The 14,091-nt window shown below is 41.7% G+C and overlaps 1 protein-coding gene across 9 annotated transcripts in view; it reads left to right on the forward strand.

The window, feature by feature from the left end:
- Positions 1-14,091, forward strand: part of TRERF1 (transcriptional regulating factor 1) — a 100,125-nt gene that overhangs the window by 62,786 nt on the left and 23,248 nt on the right. For all 9 annotated transcript variants that reach the window (XM_064709027.1, XM_064709028.1, XM_064709025.1 and 6 more), the window contains one exon: positions 5,208-5,305. The gene's annotated coding sequence lies outside the window, so the exon portion shown is untranslated. The remainder of the gene's footprint in view (positions 1-5,207; positions 5,306-14,091) is intronic.

Below are 14,091 nucleotides of genomic sequence, written 5' to 3' on the forward strand. Positions count from 1 at the left end.
GGTAACAGAAAACAAACCAGGAAGTATGAAAGTGCTGCTGTGTAAATGTGTGGTGCTCCTCTGTCTTCAATATCATATGTGGCTCTGGTCCTCCCTGCCTCCCATTTCACCTCCTCCAGTCCATAAAGTGTTGTAAAAGAGAAGAGTACAAAGTATGGGGTGACAGAAAACCACAAGAAGTCCTTGATCTGGAAGGAGACCTGCAAAAATGATGAATGTTACAAAAAAAAGAGATGGGGCATGAGCATCTGCAGTCCTTCCAAGGAGGTGAGCAGGAGATGAGCACAGGAGAGCTGGGAGGGGGAAGATGATGGGTTCTGCAGCAGCTCTGGGGCTCCTGTGCTGCCAGCCACTCTCTGAATTCAATAAGGAGAGGACAAGCAGGGGTTATGTGATAGGAGGTACAGGGGAATTTTCTCCTGGATGGGCCAAGCTGAGCCCTGCTGTCTGGCCAGTGCCAGCGAGAGGCACTTGGTGCAGATGGGTTGTCCTGTGGTGTCACTGCCTCCTTTCATGACAGCATTTGCTTTGTCTGGTGGGGATGAAGCTGAGCAGTACCCCATGTCAAAGACACTTTAAACATGATCTCACGTTGTACTGTATGTGTTACCTGAAGCCTTGGACCCTACATATGAAAAACCTATAAATTTTGGAATTTGTAGTCTATCTGTGGAATAGCGTCTCATCTGTAAGATGCTTTGTTTGTCTAAGCCATTTTCTCTGAAAATAAATGTCATGCAGTATTCCTGAAGCATTTCAAAGATGCAGAAATGAGCACATAAAAATAATTATGCATGCATGGGGAATCTTGTCCTTAGAAGAGAATTTGAATTCCTAGAGTTTTCCTAGGAAGGTGCAAGGAAGAAGCTGCACATGAACCAGGGAAAGGGAATAAATTCATGAGGCTGATGATTAAGGGAGGACTTCCAGCATGTGAGGAGAGACTCTGCTCTGATATAATTGTGTTAATGGGAATAATGGTATGTGATTGATGATCATATTTTGATACTGGTAATTATTTTGTTGCTGATTTAGCCAGTTGATATTACAGTCTTTGTAGATATTGCTTGTTTAATACACATACTCTGTTGTTGTTCTTATCTATTTCTATCTTACAATGGCTAACTTTTCTCTTTCCTGCTCCAAAACTAATTAAACACTGTTTGATCATAACCAAGCAATTTACACTCTTCAATGCTATGGCTCTTTTTTTCTCCTTTGGTATATTCTCAGAATCATGTTTTGGGTACTCTGGTCATCTGCAGAAAGTCTGGATTCCCAATTGTTACACCTTGGTTAAGTTCTTAATGTCAAATAATACAGCAGTTAATGCCATTTAAGTAAATCATACAGTCACAGAATGCTAGAATGGTTTGGGTTGGAAGGGACTTTGAAGACCATCCAGTTCCAAGCTGCCTGCCGTGGTGTCTTGGGGTGACTTCATGATACTGCATCCCCTGCTGTCTGCTCTGGGGCCAGACAGAGTCCTTTAGGCTGCAGGTGGGGAGAACTGGGGGAATGCTCACAGCCTCCCTGGGGTTCTCCCTGCTGTGCTGTGCTGTCTAGCACGGACAGAGCGAGTCCATCTCTGCTTTCCAGCAGGACACCTCCACTAAACCAGCTTACTCAGAGCTCCATCCAGCCTGGTCTTGAACACTTCCAGGGGTGGGGAAGCCACAGATTATCTGGGCAACCTGTTACGGTGCCTCATCGCCTTCACAGAAAATGATTTCTTCCCCATATCTAATCTAAACCTACTTGCTTTCAATTAGAAACCATTCCCCCAGTCGTGTCACTAAATTTGCTTTGTGAAGGCTCCTGCAGGCCTAATTCAGCTCTCATCTATAAATCTTCCTCTCGTGTGTTGCAATAATATGCAAGCACGTGGGAACTTTGATTTTTCTTCAGTGTAACTTGACTGGAAAAAATTCTTGTCTTTGGTGTGCTGCCTTGAGTTCTACTGCCATCCTCCATTTTATTCCTGGGAAAATACCTACTTTAACTTGCAGTGTGAAGCTTTGCTGATCAATATGTTACAAGCATAGTAAAGTTCAAGAAATTGCCTCCATTACTATCTTGAGATGAGAAATTGATTCAGCTGCATTTTCTTTCTGCTAATTCATCTGTGCTTTACATTCCCATAAAAGGTATTACGTGCTCCTTATTTTCCAGCAGCGTCATCAATCCTAATGAAGAGAGAAGACTGAAAATTTATATTGTGTATACAGGATAGCTGATCTCTGACTTAGCTCTTAATTTGTAAATGTTGCTGTAGGCTTCACTTCTCAGCTTCTCCTTATTATGCTTTGTTTGTATGCAAAATCTAAGACCAGGGATGGAAGAAAAACTGAAGAATATGGCAAAGGAGTATAAAGTTAGATTGCTTTCTAATCTAAACCTCAAAAATGAGATGGTGGTTAAAATTCGATGGAAGGAATTAAAATCTCATTTGTAAATTTGATGAACATCTGCACTGTTTGTTCCTGCATTAATTATGTTGGGACTGTTTTCAGTATTTATCTGCGATCAGTTCTCTACCTCTGGCTCTGAAATGTCCAGAGTTTTACTTTTTATTTGTGTTATTATGTATGAGACCTTTGCACATGTCTGATAATTTCTGTAACCCTGCATAGGGGTGGTATTGTAGCTCTAATGATGAAAGTGATACAGTGGGAAAAGCAGCCAGAACAAATATGAAAAACAGGAAAGGGCTTTTCTGGGTATTTCAGTTGTTGTTTTTCCTAGTGTCCATCAGCCCAACCTCTGTAGGAAACTACCAGGAATGGTTTGTCTGCACAATATTTTGGCATTTTTAGGCTTAATAGTAGCAACATTTGTTCAGAGCAGATGGATAAATGACAAAGAAAGCAAAACTATATATTGTGACTTCGGTCATGGCTCATGATATAGCAGATATTTTTAAAATCAAATTTAAACATATTGTCAGGTTCTAAATAGCTGTATTAAACTGAGGCAAAAAAACCTGACATTTTCCCTCTTGGCTCCACTGATGTTAATCTCAGGTTTTCTCCATGTGTCTGAATATTTTTTCTTACAAACAAATGGTGCTCAACTTCTGGTCAGTTACAAGATTCAATATGCTTTTTATAAACCTAGAGGTGTTTAAATAGCAGTGTGAAAACCAAGTCAGATAAAGCATTAAGTAGATGTGAGTTTATTAAAATCTTATTCCAACAAAGATTCATGGACTTGCCTAGAAAAACTGTGAGCAGACAGGATGCAAGTGGGTGATGGATTTATGAATTTCGGCTCATGTTTCTTTCAAGACATGGGTGCACACAGGTTTTAGTTACTGGGGCTCAACATGATAATGTTGTAATCAAAAACTCACTTAGATCCAAGGAAATCCATGTGGTGCTACCAGTATTGACCATCAGCTGAGGTGTTCTGTTAAAGACATTTTAGGCAGGTCAGGCTTTGTGAGGGGCTCTCTCTCATGGTGCCTGCTTGGATGGGTTCATGTCTGGGTTGTGCTCTGCTGTTCTCTGTGGGCTTTTGGGAGGGGAGGATGGAGGGGAAAGCAGAGACTAGCACTGGGCAGGACAAGGGAGTTGCTTGGGTTCTTCTCCCCCACCTTGCTGGATAACTAAGGGAGGGCACTTGTTCTGTGCAAGGATCTGCTGGATTTGGGGAGTGGCTTCTTGCTCTATGTCGCAGCATCACAGTGCTTGGGACCCAATATCAGAGATTTTAAGAGAATAATTTTTAAAAGTGAATGTAGCGTGACAGTGAGATGAAGTTGGTTGCTGTCACTGAGGTTATCTGTGGTAATTTCTACATTTTCTTCTTAAGCTTGGAATGACTTCCCAAAACCCAGCAGAGCTCAATGCAGATGAAGCATTTTCCACTGATATCAGTGAGCTGTGATTTGCACCCCAAGTTTCCAGGCCTGTTTCACAGAATCACAGAATGCCAGGCTGGAAGGCTCCTCAAGGGCCATCTGGTCCAGTCTGGAAGACCTTGCACGTTTTTGTTTTACTCCATAAGGGTTCTGTTAGCCCACTCTTCCAGCCTATTCAGGCATTCTGCAGGGTGGCTCTTCCTGGTGAAGGGTCTGCTGCCCCATTTAGCTTGGTATCATTGGCAAACTTTATCAGGTACGTTTGATTCTGTCTTCCAAACCATTTACCAATGTATTAAACAGCACTGGGCTCACTGTTGGAGTTCCACACTTGTGTCACTTTGCTCTTGGTGAATCCATGCTGGCTTTTCCCAATCACTCACTTCATCTGATTTGTGATAACCCCCTGCAGGATTTGTTCTGGAACTTTCTCCAGGGACTGAAGTATGGCTGAAGGGCCTATAATTTCTCAGGTCCCTCTTTAAGCTCTTCTTGTGGATAGGGTGGCATTAGCCACCTTCCAGTCCTTTGGGATGTCCCCCAGCCCCCTTGACTTCTCAAGGATTATGTAGAGTGGCCTTGCAGTGATTTCAGCCAACATTCTTAACACCCTCAGGTGCTGAGGGCCTTCCCTCAAAGCCATCCAGGCAGCAGCATTGACAAAAACATATGTGTTGTTTTCATTTAGGTAATTTAAGATGCCTTGTCTAGATACCTCTTCTGCACTGGGTGACAGCCTGATTGTATCTCCCACATCTTTGACTTTCATTAATCCCTCTCTTCCTGGTTGCTGTACCTGCACTTGTTTGTGTGATACTTGTCATGTAGGTTGCAAGCTCTGGGCCAGCAAATCTCCTCTCAGGGAGAGCATCACCCTGCCTCTGGGTTCTGTCAAAGCAGCAGGAGGTGCTGTGAAATCTTTATGGTCCCTGCAATAGAGGCTAGATGTTGTTTTATTTATTGCATCAACATAACCCATTCCTCATTTTGCAGTAGGCACCAAGCTGAGTAAGAATAAAAGATTCACTAACTTATATTTCAGTCTGTAATTTGAAGGTCTGTATCCATCCCAGAGATTTGACAACAAAGCAGTCTCTCACAATCAGTAAGGGAAAGGGATTCTTGGTTGTTCTTTAAAGGAGTTGGAGTGCTGATAGTTGCCCTCTGCCATAGTGACTTAAAAGATAGAGTAACCTGGAGACACTGTATTGAATAGAAGTTAGTTTTTTGTTGTGTTGCAATAGGAAACTCATTGTCACAAATCTGCTCATGCTTTGGGCAAGCTGGTGCTGGGAGATAATCACATGTGGGCAAAATCTAATTTCCATTCTTTTGTTTTGTTTAGATACGTCACTTTGAGATCAAAGAATGAAAGCAGCATGAAATGTGATGGCAAAGACGGCACAAGAAGATACAAGAATCTCACAAATCCTCAAAAATCAGGTAATGTCAGAGCATCCTATGTCCAGTTTTTCAAAGGCTGTCTTCTTTAATCAGGTTCAGTGCTTTTTGAGACTTTTTCAAAGTTTGGGCTTCTAAGTCCCTATGAGTTTATTGATGGACTTCTCAAATCTGGTGTGTGCACCTAGTAGAATATTATTTTGTGTTCCACAATATGTATGACACAAGAGATAGACACACATATCTTAAAGGACTACTTTGGCTATATTGTCTCATAGCAGCAAAAGGACATTAACTTAAGGAAAAAAGAAACAGCAACCATGGTGGCCAGGTTTTTTTAGTCATTGGATTTGACTTGGCTCCATTGTTGGCTAGGCACCAACATGGCCTATTTTAGAGGATGGACTTTTCAGAGGGTCCTGCAGCTGCATTTCTCAAAACTCTCCTTTGGGGGAGACACCAGGCTCAAACTAACTGTTCCCTCCCCACTGAAAGCTTAGCCATATGCTATTTTCCACATACTACTACTTGTGCTTGATTTTTTTGATTATCTCTCTCAGGATGTTTCCTCCTTGCCTGTTTTTGCAAATTCTAGCATATGTTCTTTGCCTGTTTTGAAGCATTTCCACTTAGAGAAAAAGGCAATCGCATTGCACTCAGCAGAGAGTAAACACTACAGAGGTCAGGAAGAAACTGCTTAAGTGCATTACAAGGGGGCTCACCTTAAACTAAACTTGCAGGTTTATCATGCCTGTGGTCACAGCAATAGCTGATGGATTAATATTTGAAAATTTCCCCTCTCCCCCAAATCAACAGCAGTGACCAGAGGTTGTAATGTAGCCACATACAGTAACTGAATGAGGACTGACCTCTCTGTCCTAAGTTCATTTCATGTTTGCAGAACCAGGATCTTGCTGGGGAATAACAAGTGGGTCAGTTCAGTGCTAGAAGTAAACTAAAATATGAATCCAAAGACAATTTTGATGATAGGACGTGTTTATTTTCCAGGAAGCATTTGAGATCATTGTCCTTGATGTAGGACTCGGCAGTAGGGATCAAAGTTTGTCTCAGCTATAGCAGTCAGCAAATCCTGGTTGGCTGAAGAGATTTCAAATCAAGTTTCACTTGATCTAATATGCAGTAAGGTATTAGCAAATATTAAAAAAATAAAACTACTGTGTTTGTCACCTGTAGTTAGTGCTGTCTTTGGTTATGCTTTTAGTCGCTTAGTCATGGAATATACAATTCAAGTGCCTTCTGGCCTTAAGTCAAGGTTTGTATTTTGTTTTTATTTCTCATCAGTATTGTGAGGAAATCACATCATTTTATGCTTGCCATTTTTATGAAGTAGTGTGATACCTGCTTTTGTTGCAGTTCTCCAAATCCTTCAGAGTACCTTGAAACAATTCACTGACAGCAAAGATAATCAGATTTGTTGAAGCAACCTTCTTTGTTTCTTTGGGACTCATGAAATTGTATCTTCCTTAAACAAAATTCAGTTTATGGCTTTATTTAGAAATCAGCCTTCTCTTTTTGAATAACCACAATAGTTCTGCTAGTTTGGGGGAAAAAACATTTTCATTAAATTACTAGTGCCTTAGAATGCATTTTTACATAGATCCAAACAAGAGGAAGATGTTTCTGTTTGTCTTCCCCCTTTCTTCTCCTCCTTTTCTAGAGACTTTCCTGACATGATCAACTGTTTTTCCTGTTGGGTTCGTTGGGTTTGGTGTTTGGTTTTTTGGGGTTTTTTTTCTTGGTTTTTCTTTGCTGCCTTTTTTAAAACTTCATTGAAGTAGAAAAATTGCTCGGTTCTCTCCCAGTGCCATCGTTGTTCTCCCCTCCCCCAAGTCCAATGTGTTTTTTATTAAACTGAATTAGGACATTCTAGTCTCTCTTAAGAGTGGAAATGGGAACAGCTTAAATGAGCAGCCACATGAGACTCAGCAGCCTTTCCAACTGCACTGCAGAAGCTTAGCTGCAAAGAGAATGATAATTTTTGAAGGATTTGTGCAACTGTTGAAGAACTACCAGCATTAATATTAAAAAGCAGCTTATCCATTTTTTCTTTTCCATTTTAAGAGTATATAGCTTTCTTACTATGCTTGCTATAAAAATCAGTCTACTAAATATTTTGCTTCCTTTCAATTCTCTTCCCTTTTGTAATTCCTCTATTTGCATACTTTCTCATATACTGAAGTGGGTTCTTTGTTGTTGGTTTTGCCTAAGAACGTCAACCTCTGGGGTTGAATGCAGATACAGGCGTGGGTTTGAGATCTCTGCCATTCAAAACCAGCCAAAACTGAATTGCAGCAGAAACCACAGGAGCAATTGTATTCAGGATTGGGATGAGAAGGTTTTCATCCCTAAAAACATTTGTCCTTGAGGTAGAAAATTTTTGGTCCTTGAAGTCCATATTGCTACTTCAGTGTTTATTCTAACCAAAACAGCCATGAGCCTGATATCTACTGACCCTTATTTCCAGTCTCTGCCTCTCTTTATTGCTATATCAGATGTCTTCAGGATTTCTATAGATACTTTAAAAAAAATTTAAAAGTAGGTCTTTGAGTTATCATCTCACCTCTCTTTCCCTTTTCCTCTCAGCTGGCTCACCCAACCACCTTGCCTGGCATTGGAAATTATTCATTCTCTTTTGAGTACACTGCTGACTTTTTCACAGGCTTATGTTCTTTCCCAAGGAAAAAAAAAAAAAAAGAGCAGGGGCATAAAAAGTTATGAGGGCAAACATGGTATCTAAACAGGGCACAAGAGCACAAAGGTCTCTGAAATTTGCCACTCTTACTCTCCTAATTCTGTGCTTCTCAGCCTTCCAGCATTACTCTGGTCTGAAGACTTAGGGACAGTACCAGCTTCCCACCAAGAGCTGTGTGTGTCAGTGCAGGTGGGTCTGTTCTTGAGCAGATCCCTTACTTTTCAAAGCTGCTCCTCTGGGTGGGGTCACAGGGGTGTAGTGTCCACTGTGCCTGTGTGTGCCCAGCTTCAGGGCTGGGCTATGGTCAGGCACTGGTGTGAGCAGAATGCAGGCTGTCAGGGAAGGAACTGCTGTTTATTCCTGTGTCTATCCTAAAGGAAATCAGAGAGCAAGATGATGTGAATGATGGCTGTCTTGGTTTAGGAATAGCTTGGCAGGAGATCTGACAGTTCTGAATAACAAAACAGGTCAATAAAAACTTTCCCATAAAAAAGGCTGAAAAATGAATAAGAGAAACACTGTTTTGTTTCTATGGAAGCTAAGTAGGGGAAAAATTTAAATGAAAGAGGGGAAAGGAGAACTTGATTTTGGCTTTCATGTTACCTGAAGTTAAGAATGAAGCTTATATTGCAGTGGCAGAAAGGCAGTCACTCGAGAGCCCTGTCAGCCTGTGTGACTGAGGGGTGGTAATGCACCAATAAAACATGAGAACACACAGCAATGACACCTTTCTAAGCAGGCCTTAGGTGTTGTAAAACACACTTTAGGCTGCTAGGGGTGGTGGTTAAATTAACTTTGCTTTAGCAGATGTTTTACCATCCCAGAGGGAGGGAGGGAGGGACACAAGGAGGGATGGTCCCCAGCAAGTGAGTATCTGCTGATGCTGTTGCTTGTGAGTAGCTACAGATACTTGGTCCTGCAAAAGTTGGTTGAACATGGAGGAGTGTGGGCTTTTTTGCTATCTCATCCAGTCTTCTTTTTTTCAGGCTAGTAATTAATCTATAAAAGCATGTAGATTTTTAGCTTAAAGGGACAGCTGAAAAACTTGAAATAAGTTGGACAAACTGTAGGATTCAATTCCCTTTTGATACAGAGCCATGCAGCCTACTGAGATGGGTTAGATTAGAGCTGTAATAACTTTACAGCCTTTTAGTGAGTCTGCTTCCTTCAGCATTTGCTCTCATACAGTCTTTTGTCATCCCTCTCCATTAACTCAGTTCTGAAACTGGCTCTGGCTGACATTCAGCCCTGGTTTTACAGCACACACCCAGCCCAACTTTTATGCATCGACTTATTTGTAGTGAATGTCTCGTTCTGAAATTCATGTGAATTCAGGCAGTTCAATTGTGTGACTGTCATTTGATCTGTAATTTTACTTGAGTTGAAAAATTCTGTGGATTTTGGCTTCTCTGGTGTGTGATGGAGCCAGAAGTGTTCATTTTATATAACTATCATCTTCTTAGTATTTCACTGCCTGTTGTCTTCTCTAAGTTTATAGAATGGCCTGGATTGGAAGGGATCTTAAAGGCCATCTAATTTCAGCCCCTCTGCTGTCAGCAGGGACACCTTCCATTAGACCAGGCTGCTCAGAATGCAACCTGGCCTTACACACTTCCAGGGATGAGACATCCACAACTTCTCTGGGCAATCTGTTCCAGTGCCTCATCACCCTCACAGTAAAGCATTTCTTCCTAGTACATAATCTAAACCTACTCTCTTTCAGTTTGAAGCCATTCCTCCAAGTCCTGTCACTACGGGCTCTCATAAAAAGTCCCTCACCATCGTTCTCATAGGCTCTCTTTCAGGTACTGGAAGGCCACAATTAGATCACTGCAAGCTCTTCTCCAGGTTGAACAATCCCAGTGCTCTCAGCATTTCCTCACAGGAGAGCTGCTCCATCCCTGTAATCATCTTGGTTGCCTCCTCTGGATTCACTCCAACAGGTCCATGTCCTTCCTGTGCTGGGAACCCCACAGCTGCTTCTGGCTCTACGGTGATAGAGTTTACAAAGGAGAAAAATTGGATCACCTTTATTGAAGACTGGTATTTCCTTCCCATTTCAAGTTTACCAGAATTAAGTTATGGCATGCTTCCAGCAGAGCCTATTTGTATTGCCTTTCAGTTACTTGTGTTTGAAGAGGGAGACAGCTGGAGTGTGTAAAGGCTTTTCAGCCAGCTTGGTGGGCCCCTGGCTTTCAGTCTGGAGAATGGAGCTGTGCAAGTTGCAGGGGACCTTGTTGAAATGATGAGAAAAGAATTGGAACAAACCCTTGTCTCTGTTGAAATCAATTGAACTACCATTAGCCTGACTTCAGATTTCATCCATAAACTTAAGTAGGGTATTTCTTTTTCTAGGCAGCCTACAGAAATGTTTCTGTCTGTTGGCATTTGTTTTCATGTTTCTTTGTAACGATTGCATAATTGGGATGTATCTGTAATGTCAGAAATGTAATAGGTTAAGTAGCACAAATGACTGTTAGGAAGAGAAGAAACACAGAACTGCAGAACCGTTGTTGCTTTCAGCTCCTACCAGGTTAGTTGTTCAGTTTAACCATTTAGTAGTCAGAGCTGTTGTGGTAAATGGCAGTGATGGGTGTTTAGGCACCAGTGCTAAACACAAAGAAAAAGCACCCTTTTCTTCCTTTCTCTTGAATTGAAATAATTCAGTATACTGCTAATGGTTTCTCATTTGGCCAGAGACTAACTTTGCTGCCCCTGAGCCTTAATGATGTCATGATAGACTCTGGTTTAATCTGACAAGAAATGGATACTGTTAGGATTTTGTTAAAGCTGATAGCAAATGCTGTGTATACAGCATCAAGCCCTTGAGTTTAAGCCTTTAGTTCGAGTACTAAAAAACCATTTGGTATCTAAGGGACTGGTTGATTACTGATTATGCTTTTATCAGTGCGCATATCTGGGTTTTTTCTATTACCTGAAAGTAGAATAACAATGCTTTTTAAACATTTGCATTTTTTTCTCTCCAGATCAGTGATGCCTTTGAAAGGAATGTTTTCATCTTTCTTTTATTTTTATTTTGGGGGAGGGGAGATGGGTGTTTGAAAACAATGCAATTTTTTTCAAATGTGATTCTCATAGTGACTAAACTTTCCAGTCCTTTTGTGACTTGATTGGTATTTTAATGTGATATCCCATATTTTTTAGAGCTTTTTACAAATGTTTCTCTATGACTCTGATGATAACTCTGTAATCTACCTGACAGCAGCATGTCCCACCTCTCAAACCAGAGCTGAGTTGAGGATGCTAGAGCTGCTGAAGAGAAAATGCTAATGAATAATTTTTTAAATTTTTTTTTTGTTGTTCTGAGAGAGAGGAAGAAAGGTGTCTGTGCTGATGCCACAGATATGAAGCCTCTTGATTGCTTTCCAGTGTTCTGTGACCTGTGAGAGGTAACCCCCAGGTGAAAGGGTGCAGAAGTGGAGCTTGGCACATGCCCAAGGGACATCACTTTTTGTGGTGACTATAGCACTAGCTGTGGCTGCTGGTACAGTCCACAGCATCTGCCACTGTGGTGCTCCTGCCTGTGGGAAGAGAAGGGCTCAGGGGCCCGGTTGGCCCCTTGATACATTTTTGTAATGAAATCAGGTTGTTTGCTGCCTTAAGTCTCTTACTGTCCTTACTCCTGGAATTCTTGTGGTCTTTTAATTGTTTCCTGAGACATCTGTTCTCCCTCATTGGTTTGTATTGTTTCTTGTCCTTTGACTAATATTTCTCACTTTAAAAGAATTGCCAAATTCAGGGAACTTAGTGTGAATTACAGCTCTGCTAATAGGTGGAATGGAACATAGCTCCTATACAAATGATGTGCCTATAGATCCAGTAGTACTGTTTTTATGGGAAGATGTGTTCTGAGCATCTTGACTGAGCTTCCTTAACTTGGCAGGCATAAAAGGAGATGCACGTTCCCTCTCTTCCTCTAAATGTTGATGGCCTTTCAGTGTGAAACACCATACAGTGTTTATTTTCATGCCCTTTTAATGTTTTGTGGAGGGTTTGTTTAGTTTCCCTTCATAATTTTTAGTAGGAAGTCTTTGAAGTTGGGTCGTGGATGAAAAACCCTGTTGGCAGCCTGACTATTCATTGTTGACTCCTATCTTCTTTAATTGTTCATCTATAAAAATCTGGAAGGGAGTGTGTTCAGAGAAACTGTGAAGCAATGTATATTTCTGGAAAGGGGAAATAAACTTGCAATTATTCTCAGCTATTATTTGTCACATGAAGATGTTACATACTAATGGTTGCAGATGGTTTACACAAAAACTATACACACTGCAAAGGCTCTTCATTGAAAGTATGGCTTTCTGGTATACATTATGCTAGAATGGAAAAGGTTTTTTTATGCCTGCAGCTATGTATTGCCCTTATTTGCTGTTGCTAGCACAAACTCTCCTTAATATGCATCCAGCAATGGTTAAAATTTTCTCCATCGGTGACTTCACATTTATCCACATCAATGGAGGATTCTTCTCAGGTTAGAAAGGTAAGAACATCAGTGTGCAGAGTCTTTGGTGGAGAGCACTGCATTTAGAAAATCAGATGTGAAGGAAGCAGAGTTAAGGTTTTGGTTTAATATTTCTATGTTCTTGTTCAAGTTCAGGGTCTGCTTTTATTTTATGTATGTATTTGTGAGTGCATAAGCATTTTGTACCTCCGTGCATATGTGTGACTGTAGACACAGTGATTGCTTCATATTGTGGAGTAGTAAAACAATCCTATCATGTGCTTATGTATTTTTTTGTTCTTCAGAAACAGTACAGACATTTGTAAAATGTTATTTGAGTTACAGTTTATACACTGAAAATTATAAAAGGCTGCATCCAGTATAAATTTGTCTGTTAAAATCATGCAACACAAAGAAGGAGGGGTGAGAAGGTAGAACAGAAGTTGGAGTTCAGCATTCCTCATGTAAGGTGACTGGTCAGAAATTATTTCAATTGACTGGCTTGATCTTAGCAGACATACTCCAGGTCAGTCAGCCTCGTCTGCATCCCTGGAAAGGTGGTGAAACAGCTCATCCTGGATGCCAGCTCTAAGGGTGTGGGGGAAAAGAAGGTTATCAGGAGTAGTCAACAGGGATTCACCAAGGAGAAGTAATATCTGATAGCCCTCTGTGATGGAATGTCTGGCTGTGTGGGCAGATGAGGGAAGAGCAGTGCCTCCCTTGATTTCAGCAAGGCTTTTGACACTGTCTCCCATAACATCCTCATAGGTGAGCTCAGGAAGTGTGGGTTAGATTGGTGAGGTGGATTGAGAACTGCTTGAAGGGATGGTCCCAGAGTTGTGGGCAGTGGTGCAGGCTCTGATTGCAGGCCCATTGCTAGTGGTGTTCCCTAGGGGCCAATACTGGGTCCAGCCCTGTTCAACTTATTTCTCAGTGGTGTGGATGAAGGGACAGAATATACTCTCAGCAAGTTTGTTCCTGATGCAGAGCTGGGAGGAATGTCTGATTTGCCAGAAGCCTGGGTAGCTGTTCAGCAAGAGCTGGACAGGCTGGAGAGTTGGGTGGAGAGATCTTGATGAAGTTCCATGAAGGCAGGTGCAGGGTGCAATAGGGAAGAATAGCTCCCTAAACCAACCCAGGGGGCTCAGCTGCTGGAAAGCAGCTCTGTGGAGAAGGACCTGCGAGTCCTGGTGGACAACAAGCTGTCCATGTCTAGCAATGCCCTTAAGGTCCAAGAGGCCAAAGGCGTCCAGGGGAGCATGAGGAGGACCATTGCCAGCAGGTCCAGAGAGGTGATCTTACCTCTATTTTGCCCTACTGGGGCCTCATCTGAAGTGCTGTGTCCAATTCTGGGCTCTCTTGTTCAATAAAGGCAAGGAACTGCTGGAAAGAGTTTAGTGGAGGGTTGTAGAGGTGATAAGGGGACTGGAGCATCTCTTATGAGGAGAGGCTGTTTAGCCTGGAGAAAACAAGATTTTATCAATGCATAGAAATATCTTAAGGGCAGGTGTCAAGGGGATTGGAACCAGGCTCTTTTCATTGGTGCCCAGCAACAGAACAAGGGGCAGTGGGCACAAACTCAAACACAGGAAGTTCCATCTAAATATGATCTATCCATCCTTACTTTGAGGGTGTCAGAGCACTGGAACAGGC

The sequence above is a fragment of the Zonotrichia leucophrys genome, chromosome 3, assembly GCF_028769735.1.
Source record: "Zonotrichia leucophrys gambelii isolate GWCS_2022_RI chromosome 3, RI_Zleu_2.0, whole genome shotgun sequence".
NCBI lineage: Eukaryota > Metazoa > Chordata > Aves > Passeriformes > Passerellidae > Zonotrichia > Zonotrichia leucophrys.